The sequence below is a fragment of the Macrosteles quadrilineatus genome, unplaced genomic scaffold, assembly GCF_028750875.1.
Source record: "Macrosteles quadrilineatus isolate MER2022 unplaced genomic scaffold, UCM_ALF_1.0 Scaffold_8__2_contigs__length_117827958, whole genome shotgun sequence".
Lineage (NCBI taxonomy): Eukaryota > Metazoa > Arthropoda > Insecta > Hemiptera > Cicadellidae > Macrosteles > Macrosteles quadrilineatus.
In genome coordinates, this window is record NW_026542601.1 from 99,313,388 (window position 1) to 99,324,705 (window position 11,318).

Consider the following 11,318-nt stretch of genomic DNA (forward strand, 5'->3'; position numbering starts at 1 on the left):
GAAAGCGACATTACTTTCTAGCCACGTGTTTGATTTTACAAAACCATGTTTAGGGTCTGTTTTATTGGGATTTAAAGGTGTTTCTACTCCTGGTGTTCAGTTTGAATCTACAAATAAAATAAACATTAATAATGTAAATGTGATTAGAGTAAAATGTAATATTGCAAACGGGTCCTATTTAAACGGAAACAAATCACACACCATACATAGCTTTTATCCAGAAGCTCCTCCTGGCTACAAAATTATTGAAGTTCCAAGAAATATTATATATTTTCCTGTAAATAAGAGAAGTTTAGATGTTGTCAGTATTACATTTGCCGATCAGCATGACAAGGCAATTGACTTTAATGGAGAAGAAACTACAATTACTTGTCATATAAAAAAGATATGAGAATTTATAAGAATTTATCTATAAGTGTACAAAATGCTAGGTTCCTACGATCAATAGGACTAAAGTTAAAATTTTCTATTAATAAAAATGGAAGATTTTCTAGACGTTACAGGGAAATCCCAATTCGACGATAGTGTGGTTAAAATTACAAATCACTCCTATGTTCCCCACAACACTTTGGCAATAAATAATTCCGATGAAATTCGAATATGTATTAATAATCAAGATTTGCTAACTCTCCCGTGTAGGAGTTATCTGTATATTAAGGGAGAAATTGAAAATCATGATAAAGGTCATTTTATAAATAATGCATTTGCATTCTTATTTGATGAAATTAGATATGAAGTCGCAGGTAAAGAAATAGACATTGTAAGAAACCCAGGAATTTCTAGTCTTATGAAAATATTGAGCTCTTACAATAAAACTACTAAATTGTCAAATGTGGCATTTGATTCTGACACGAATTTAAAAGAGTTCCATAAAAGTGGCAAGTTTAGTACTTGTTTGCCATTAGAACTGTTAATGGGTGTATTTGAGGATTTTAATAAGGTATTAGTAAATGTCAAACAAGAATTGGTGTTAAAAAGATCCAAAAATGATTTGAATTGTATATTAACAACCACTAGTGCTCCAGCCAGTGGTACTGCTGATATGATTCCTAAAATTACACTTAACTCAATTCAATGGGTGATGCCACATGTAATACCATCAGATGGGGAGAAGTTACAATTACAAAAGATGTTACTGCAAAATAAAAATTTGCAAATTGCATTTAGAAGCTTAGAGTTGCATGAACTTCCATCATATCCCAATACTACAAGACATACATGGTCAGTAAAGACATCTTCAAGTTTGGAGAAGCCTAGGTATATTATATTTGGTTTCCAAACAGCTAGGGATAATAGTGCACGAAAAAGAACTGATGAATTTGATCACTGTAAGTTAAAAAATCTCAAAGTATTTCTAAACTCTGAATATTATCCTTATAGTGATTTAAATCTCGACTTTGAAAATGGAGATGTCTCTAAAGCTTATGAGATGTTTATGAGGTTTAGAGAGACTTACTATAATACTATCCCAGATCCTATGATTAGTAGGGCTGAGTTTATGAAGAAATATCCACTAATTGTAATAGACTGTTCTAGACAGAACGAAACAGTGAAGGAAGGAATTGTTGATATTAAATTAGAGATTGAAACTGCAGAAAATGTACCAGCAAATACATCTGCATATTGTTTGATAATACATGATAAAGTGTTTGAGTACAATCCTTTGTCAAATGAGATAAATAAAATGTAAATAAAAGATGAAAAACATTCAACAAGAATTGGTTGACTCTGCAAATCAAATACGAGAGAAATATAGAGCTTTAAAACGTGGCAAGTTTCTAGAGGCTGAAGAGAGGTTCCAAACATTCCAACCTTTAATAGAGCCATTACAAGAATTAAAAAAAATCGCCAAAACAGAGAGGCCTCGAATGGAGATTCTCCCAATGACTCCATCTAGAATACCAATAATACCAAGATTACAACCATTACAACAATCTACTCCACAGAAATTAGATTTTGGTCTTTTAGCATCAGACTATTTAGGAAATTACCTCAGTAAAAGTAGTATGACAGACACTACATATGGTATTAGACGAGAAGCAAATAAATTTTTTATTGGAAATAAGGAAGTTGATATTGCCAATGATGATGTTACAATTGCAAATAAAACCTACAAGGGGACAAAAGGTTTGTGGCAATTGTTAACTTTAAAAGAACCTGAGGATTATACTCCGGCTGATTTGCAAAATTATAAAGAAATTTTGGAAGCTACAAATGGACATTTAAAGAGTTACAAAGATGGTGCACCAATTTCAAGTAATAGACATACTAAATATCTTAATATAATTAAACCTCTTTTTAAATCTGTTGGTGAAGGTTTGAGACAAGTGACTGGTAAGAAAATAGACTATATTTATTGGGATGATCCTAATGAGCTTGTAGATAGGTTAAGACTTCTTTGGCTAAGTCGCCAAGCCGGTAACTCAGGAGTGGATAATGAAATAGATTCCATTATTGAGGAATTGAGAGAAAGTGGAATTATTTATTAAATAAAAATATGTTTATAGATAAATTTTATCGTTTATATAATCCATATAATAAGCCTGCAGAACCCAGGGCTAGTAGTGAACCTACTTTAAATTTACAAGACGATAGTTGGAATGGTTTAAACCGTAAACTTGGTAATGTTAAAGATGGGGAGTTTGTAGATGATGTATCAACTTTGGGACAGACATTAACTAGAAAAGGTGATGTCTTCTTACAAGGTAAAACTAAATATGAGTTTTTAGAATCCAAGAATAAAAATTGGAATGCTAAAAAACGGAAAATTACTAATGTGGAAAAGGGTGAAAGTTTAGATGATGTGCCCACTTTACAACAGACTTTAATACGAACAGCTGGTGGTACATTTGTACAAGACAATAATAATTATGAATTTTTAGAATCAGAGAATGGTATTTGGAATGCTAAGAAACGGAAAATTACTAATGTGGAAAAGGGTGAAAGTTTAGATGATGTGCCCACTTTACAACAGACTTTAATACGAAAAGAAGATGGTAAATTTGTACAAGACAATAATAATTATGAATTTTTAGAATCAGAGAATGGTGTTTGGAATGCGAAGAAACAGAAAATTAGTAATTTGATGGAAGGTACAGATAGTAAAGATGCTGTGAATGTTTCACAAGTTCCAAAAATGGAAGCAGGCTATTGGAGTTTTAATAGTAAAAGGTTAGTACGTGTTAAACCTGCCATTGATGACACTGACTGTGTTATAAAAGAACAGACTATAACTTTTGATAAAAAAGAAAAATGTTGGGATGCCAAAAAACAATTCATAAGAAATCTACCAGAGGGGGAACATTTGGATGATATTTGTCTAATGTCACAATCTATGCATTATGATGGATCAAAATTTGTATATGGAGAAAAAAAATTTAATTTGATGGAATATAATCCTGATTTATTAGTTGCTGACCCCACATCTTTGAGTGGATTTAAGTATATAGATAATAGACCATATATACCAGAAAACTATGTATTTAAAAGAATGGAAGATAATCTATTGATTGGGGCTAATGGTGATGTATTTAGAGTTACAGGAAAGGATGATGTTATAAAAAATGAATGAAATTGCATACGAACTTCATAAACCTGCAAGAAAGAATTTCATTAGAAGGTCTTTCAAAGTATTAGGTATAAATGAAACCGTACAAATAGATTTAATTGATATGCAAAACTATGCTAGAGAAAATTCTGGCAATAAATATATTTTAACTTTAATAGATACATTTTCTAAAAAAGCTTATGCTGCTCCACTAAAGAATAAGACAGGGTTAGTGGTTACAGAAGCCATTAAAACCATTCTACCAAAGGGGGTTAAAAACATTCAATCTGACAATGGAAAAGAATTTTTTAATCAATATTTTAGCAAACTAATGAAAAAATTAAATATTAATCACTATCACACATTTTCTACAACTAAGGCTGCAATTGTGGAGAGGTTTCAGAGAACTTTAAAGAATTGGTTATATAGGGAATTTAGTGCTCAGGGGAGTTATAAATGGTTGGATTTACTTCCAAAGTTAATTCGAAAATATAATAATAAAGTGCATAGATCTATAGGAATGAAGCCTAACCAAGTAAATGTTAAGAATAGTAAATATGTACATGAGAGGTTGACTTCTAAAGTAGAGCAAGTTAAAAAGCCAAGATATAAGGTAGGTGATAGCGTAAGGATTTCCAAGTATAAACATGTTTTTAGTAAAGGTTATACTCCAAATTGGACAGGGGAACTATTTACAATAGCAGAAGTTAAGAATACAAAGCCTGTGACTTATATCTTGAAAGATGAAAATGGCAATATAATCAGGGGAGGCTTCTATACAGAGGAGTTGTTAAAGACCAAGTATAAGGACATGTATTTGGTAGAGAAGATAATTAGGAAAAAAGGTGATTCGTTGTATGTCAAATGGCTTGGGTTCCCAAGTAGCCAGAACTCATGGATTTCCACTAAGGATGTCCAAGGGAGCACGTCATAAGCCAAACGCACAAACCTCACATGATTTTGAAAATATACATGGGAATGGATGTGGATTTGAAATTTTAATAGAGTTTGAACATTTATATAGGCTTGTATTGGACGAGATCCAGGTCTTTTAAAAAAGTGGCCAAAAAATGAGCCATATTCCAGACGTAATTTTTAGTATTAACAAAAGTAGAAAATTTATATAGGGGTGTATAGGTCGAGAGCTGGGTCTTTGAAAAAAGTGGCCAAAAAAAGCTCTTCCATTTTTTTCTCATTTTTCCCCTATAAAAAGTGCCCTAAAAGTGCCTCTAAAACGCCGAAAGTGGGGTCATATTGTCCTATTATATCTACTTGCCTAGCACACAACTAGTAAGAAATGGTATTAACAAATCGAGAAAACTATGAAAAATGCAAATTTAAAACGTATTTCACCACCCGAGTTAAATTTTCCATTTTAAACTATAATTAGTAAGATTGTTTTATAAACTAAGAAAAATTAAAAAAAAATTTATTGTAATTATTTTTCTAAATACCACTTTTAAATATAAGTAAATATATATTTATTTCGAGGAACTCTTAAGGAACACGAATAAATTGTTAATTTGTATACATACATTATATTTCAAAAACTTAATTAAAGTAATCATATGTACAATCATTACATATCATTAAATAACAAAATTAAAATAAAATAAATTAATGAAAGCAATCAGATGACATAAAAATGTGTATCGAAACTAATGTTTGAAAATATGAAACTGCCTGCCACACTCTACCACCAGGCGGCTGGAACCATCGATGTATTATACGATGTTAATATATGTTATTATACGATGTTATTATACATCGATGGCTGGAACAAGACTGTTCTCATAGTGCATATCAAGATATAAAGTCAATGATATCATGCAACTGAGTGGCAGAGCTCGCCTAAGTGCGCCTTAAACGTGAGGTCGACATATAAATGGCGCATTTATAAAATCTTACTGATAGCATTATCTAACTGAGCTAGTTATAATATTGTTGAAAAACCAATAATCCTACGGTAACTTCATATTCCTTGAATTATTAGCAAAATTAAATTAAATGTTCTATATCAGTTGAAAAGGAAATATTAGCATTTAACTGTAAAATTTCTTTAACGACTTAAGCATTTTTAAGGAATTAGCTTGGCAACTGAAATCCAGAATAGTTAGATGAATTGGGCGATCGCCCTCATATACTAAGGTCTAAAAGGTAAGTTTTAATTAAAACAACAATGATTGAATGAATATCAGTTTTACCGTTGCCTTTGACATCCGCTTTACCAGACTTCCCAAACGCGCAGATCTGAAGTATCTGAAACAATATACGTCAATTTCAGATCCAACATTTGTTTTGTGGAGTATGTTGATCAACACACAAATTTGACTAACATACATCCATAAAAAAGCGAACTATAATATTTTTATCCTATGGGAATAACATGGGGATCTTAAATATTCATTTTATGTCTAGTAAACTATAAAATTATGAATTATAAATTTGAAAACTCTAACTACTGAACTTTTGCCAGAAATCATTTACCAGCAGCTCATTATGACGCATTACTGTATTTCAATATCACAGTAAGTAAAAATAAAATCTCATTATGCTTAAAATAATTAATATGCCCAATAATAAAATAATGGAAAACGTGTTTTTAGAAAGCCAACTCGTATTGTTGTTAATGAGGGTAAAAATTGCGTAAATGCAAATTATAAATCATCAACATACATTTTATTGTAATATAATTAATTTACACCCTAAACATTGAGTAAAGAAACATAGTTACAGATATATAACATCTACCTACGGTAATATTACTTCCACATAAGGAAATTCGCCAAAACCATAAAGATTGTATATTGAAGCATTGTTGTTAGATTAGAGTTAAAGCATGAAATAAAGTATCCATAAAAATTTGAACAGGTGATTTTTGGACAACCGGGGGACATGAAAACGAAAATGTAAATCGGGCCGAGGTGAAGATCTTATCATAAAACCTACAGCTTATTCCCTATTAAGAAAAATCGCTTAAAATGAAAATTTCGTCGAATTAAACATTTTTTTACAACTATGAAAAAGATATGGATAAAATCTTACCAGACATGATCCAAAAACTACAGTATATATAAGTTCCATGGAAAAGAAAAACTGAGCACAGCCATTCGCTTACAGACAGTTGGATCTCTGAATGTTCGTAATTTTGCTGTCAAATTCAGTTGGTGATAAATTACAAATGATTGCTTGTCAGTGGTTGTTGATGGCTGCAGGTGTTCAATGACGACTCTTGGTTTTACAGAAACAAAATTTTATACACTAGTAAACTCAAACTTTACTATTGAATAACATGAGTTACAAACTTCGACATCCATTTTGCGGAATAGTTCCTTTTAGGGAAAGATAAGCTCCTTAATCGGTTCTAGAGTATAATATCAAGATACACTATCAACAGCCCCTTCTCTAGGAAAAATAAGCTTAACTTGTATTGCCACAGTAAAATCAATAGCCTACAACATTGTAAAGCAAAATAAATTGAAATTTGAAAAACACAATCTTCTCTTTTTACGAAATTATTTATACAAGCTTACTTCCCATAAAATACATGTTACTGAAAGGTTTTACTCTTAGGATGTTTTACAATTCTCCACCCTGATGAACATTTTTACTATACTATACTAAGACACCTGTCATTTTTAGTTTATTTTAAATAACATAAGATAAGTTTTAAGTATTGGCAAATTAGAGTTAAATATGTTAACTTGACAAATTATGTCATTAAATAACTCATTTATTTCCTCCTTACTAACTACACGCAAAGGAGCTCTTGATAATGTATCTGCTATATACATAAATCTACAAGGTTTATACACACCATTTAGGTTATAGCTTTGTACCTTCAACATTATTCTTTATAGCCTTAAAGGAACCAATGCTAAAGTTTGTGAATTTTTTTTCCAATTTTTATTTATTCAGAAAAAGAAACATTACATATTATTTTTTACATCAAATACTCTTAAATTAGGTCCCTGCAAAGCAAAGCTTGTGTGCAGAGACCGAGTCGCAAACATCGAGTGAAAATACTATACAATAACAAATACATAGATATATTTAGTACGTAAAATTGTGAACTAAATATTATCATAGATAAAACATACTCCCTTGGATATTATTGCTATTAACTACATTACTTTTGTGTTATCAATATTAATTCTAATAGATAAATTACTTTATCTATACAATAAAATGGTGAGGTAATGTAAATTCGAGATTCAATTATCGTTATGAACAACAACTTTTAATCCGAATAGGCCTAATAATAGGAAAATATATTCAACCTATATACAAAAGGACAATACTGCACGTCAAAAAAAATTGAGCCTTGAAAAGGTATGTAGATTTATGTTATTGAAATAATCAGCAACAGAAAACTGTCGTTTGGGCAAACACACGCGCGCATTCCGTAATATTCGCACGTAATCATACCTTATCACTCCACATTTCTCCCTCAATTAGACAAATAAAGTTTCCAAAGGTTATGGACACCTTCTACTACTTACTACTTAGATATCTATAGTCAATGGTTAAGGAATGTCAATACTATCAGTGCCGGAACCCTGTGATGCACTGATTGTGTACATGGTAGTTTTGTTTTACTTGTACACTTACCAACATAAGACTAAGAGAAAATTTTTATTGCAACAAAGAATTCTGTTGTCGTAAAAATATGTGATCCGTTGTACAATAAGCAATATTTTCGATTAATAAATTTGTTAGTTTTATGATTTAACGCTAAACCTAACAACTGTACATAGTATATGATTTAGTTCTTAACAAGGATCATAAAAGGGTGACACAAACTTCAGGGGCTGATAGTACTAATCAATCCAAACAAAAGAGTTCATATAACCGCTAGCCACCATTTGTTTTTTTTTTTTACAAAACAATTTATATTAAAACATTATTCAAGCTAAATTATGTAATTTACTTGTAAATTAACAAAATGGCTGCTACTTAAAATCTTTAATCTTAAATTAATTAGCAATATGGATGATTTTATGATAAAATGTCATGAAAACTTTCTTTAGAATTTTTAATTTCCTATCAAATGATGCCAACTTCAAAAAGATCAAATAAAAAGAGCTAAAATATCACGATTATTTGTAAAATGGAGTAGAATAAGGCTAGTCAGGTATGCCTCATTTTGTAACTAAAAATTATGATATTTCATTTATTTTTATTCAATTTTTTTGAAATCGGTATCATTTAACAGGGAATTGAAAATTCTAAATAAAAGTTTTTTTTATATTATTTCAACCACTGATTTTGACGATGGTTAAAGGAAATATAACTTATGAAACTGCTCAATCTGCATGATGGATGAGAAAATTAGTCGGTCGAGAAATGAAAATCCGTTTCATAAGTACTTCAGTTTGTCAATATTGCAATATAGACTGCCTTCGTTTTTATCATGCAAATAGAAGAAATGCAATTATTTTTAAATTATGTACCAAAGAAAATTAACGTACCCTAATTGATTTGTATGTACATGAAGCCTTCGGGTATACAATTCAAAATTAAAATACAAGGATGTACAAATATTTTGATTTATTGAACCCATTTATTAAAAACTTCTATCTCGTTTATGAATTGTAATCTTGAGCAAATTTATGAATTGAGAGGAGGAAATGTTAGTAAAAAAGCTTTAATGAGTGTCACGGGAGTTTTAAAGAGACAGACCTTAAGTTCAAAAAGCATGCATGAAATATTATTCTTATATATAATACGTGAAGGTGATTTCTACGAAACTCTACTCTTCCGTTACAAGCGATGTGTCAAAATGAAGTATATTTTGTATAGACGCCCCCTTTCACAAATTCCTGTAATAAAAGTCCTCTGGTTTTGGCCTACAGGCTATCAAAAAACCCAATGTTATTCTTAAAATGAAAAGATTCTGTTTAAATTAAACAGATGATTAATTTGTATTAATTACAGCCGTTCGTAGTAAACACACATGATACACACAAGAGCATTCGGTTTCAGAGTGAGTTCGTTTTCAGTTTCGATAACTGGAGTGGAGTGAGCGTTCGTTTTCAGAGGATGGATCATTATATAGGACATATGCATGATGGACAAAGCCCGCAATGATTTCCATCACCAAAGATTATCTTCAACAAAGAAAATTTAAAGGTAGAATATCTATATATTAAATACGCTGAACTTTTAGTATTTACTATTTCCTCAAAGCAATTTGAATTAGGCTACTTGAATACATTTATTCCTTCTTGTAAGATATGTCCACTCAGCCCTATTCCGACCAAATGAAGGCTTTCAATGTTAACAATGTCCTGTGTTCAACGCATTGCTATTGTTTGATCAACGAAATGTTAAGCAAACCTGAAATAGATTAAAAACATGAAATGCTATATCAACTAACTACTGTAACGGCTTTTTATGGGTTTTACCAAACGATAGTTTTACATTTTACTTCAAGGATGTAAGACACATCCGAAATAAAATGTATTCATTACATCAAATTAACAGTTCACTTAATAGTTTAGTAACAGTTATACATGAAACAGAATACTTGTTTATTTATAAGCTTCTAACAGTAGAATAAAACAAATTTTAAATATATTATACATAGTCAATATTAGACCGTCAGAGAAATAATATTTATGTCAAAGTTTGTATTTTTGGTAAAACTTCCTTATCACAAATATTTCAATGTGAATATGAATTATCACTTAAACATAACTAGTGTATATTAGGAGGTAAGTGAAGTGTAAAATCGATTTTTCCTCCCTATCCGTGGAAAACATGGAAAATACAGGGTGAGTCTTCTAAGTGTCCTAAAAAGATTACAGGCGAACGGCTCGACATACAGAGATTAAACAAAACGTTTCCCTACTATTTCATACCCAACGAACGATGTAAAATTGTTTAAATCCAGTGTGTTCAAGAAACTGGGGGTCATGGGTTCGAATCCCAGATTTTTTCAAACTCAAACATATGTCATGTTATGCATAATTTTAAAGCTCTAAACGATTAGTGAAAACCGAACTCCTTTATCTTTATCCGTTTTAAAATTACGGCTATTTGTATGGATTGATATTTACAGAATACCCTGTATCTTGAAAACCAGTAAACATATTTTGTTCTGTTTGAAAATTCTTAATCCTCATGAGTTCAGCTTTAATTTTTTATACGACACGTCAACATAAAAAAATATATATTTTTTCAATGTACATATTCTTACGTGTAGCCTTTCAATAAACTAAATAAATGGAGTTTGTAAACATCAAAATAATTGAGATAAGTTATCTTATTTTTTAATTAATGCATTGTGGCTGGTACGTATGTTATGAATATGGGGTACTGGGTACTTTGAATGGCTACGAAATGGTTTCTTGTTGGTCTTATTGTGGATATCGACCACGATTTTACATTAAGTTTAGGAATATTTCGATGTTTTATAGAATACGACAAAGAGCCTATTTAATTATTATATTAATTGTGAGTCTTATATTTATATTTTGAGTGATATTGTTCCAAGACAGCCACAAAAAATAGCGAAGTTTTCCCCTAGTTCTCTTTACTTTGTACTTTGATTTAATCTTGTAAACATTCTTTATGCATACTTAATAACACAATGAAATTGGCATACGCTGTTTTGTAGCCATATAAAATTATATGTATAAGTAAATTGTTACTAATCTATTTAAACATCAAATGAAGTTAAGTTATCTTAGTTATCAATTAAAGCATCGTGGCTGGTACAGAATGTTATGAATGTGGGGTACTGGTAATGGTTTTCGTGTTGATCTTA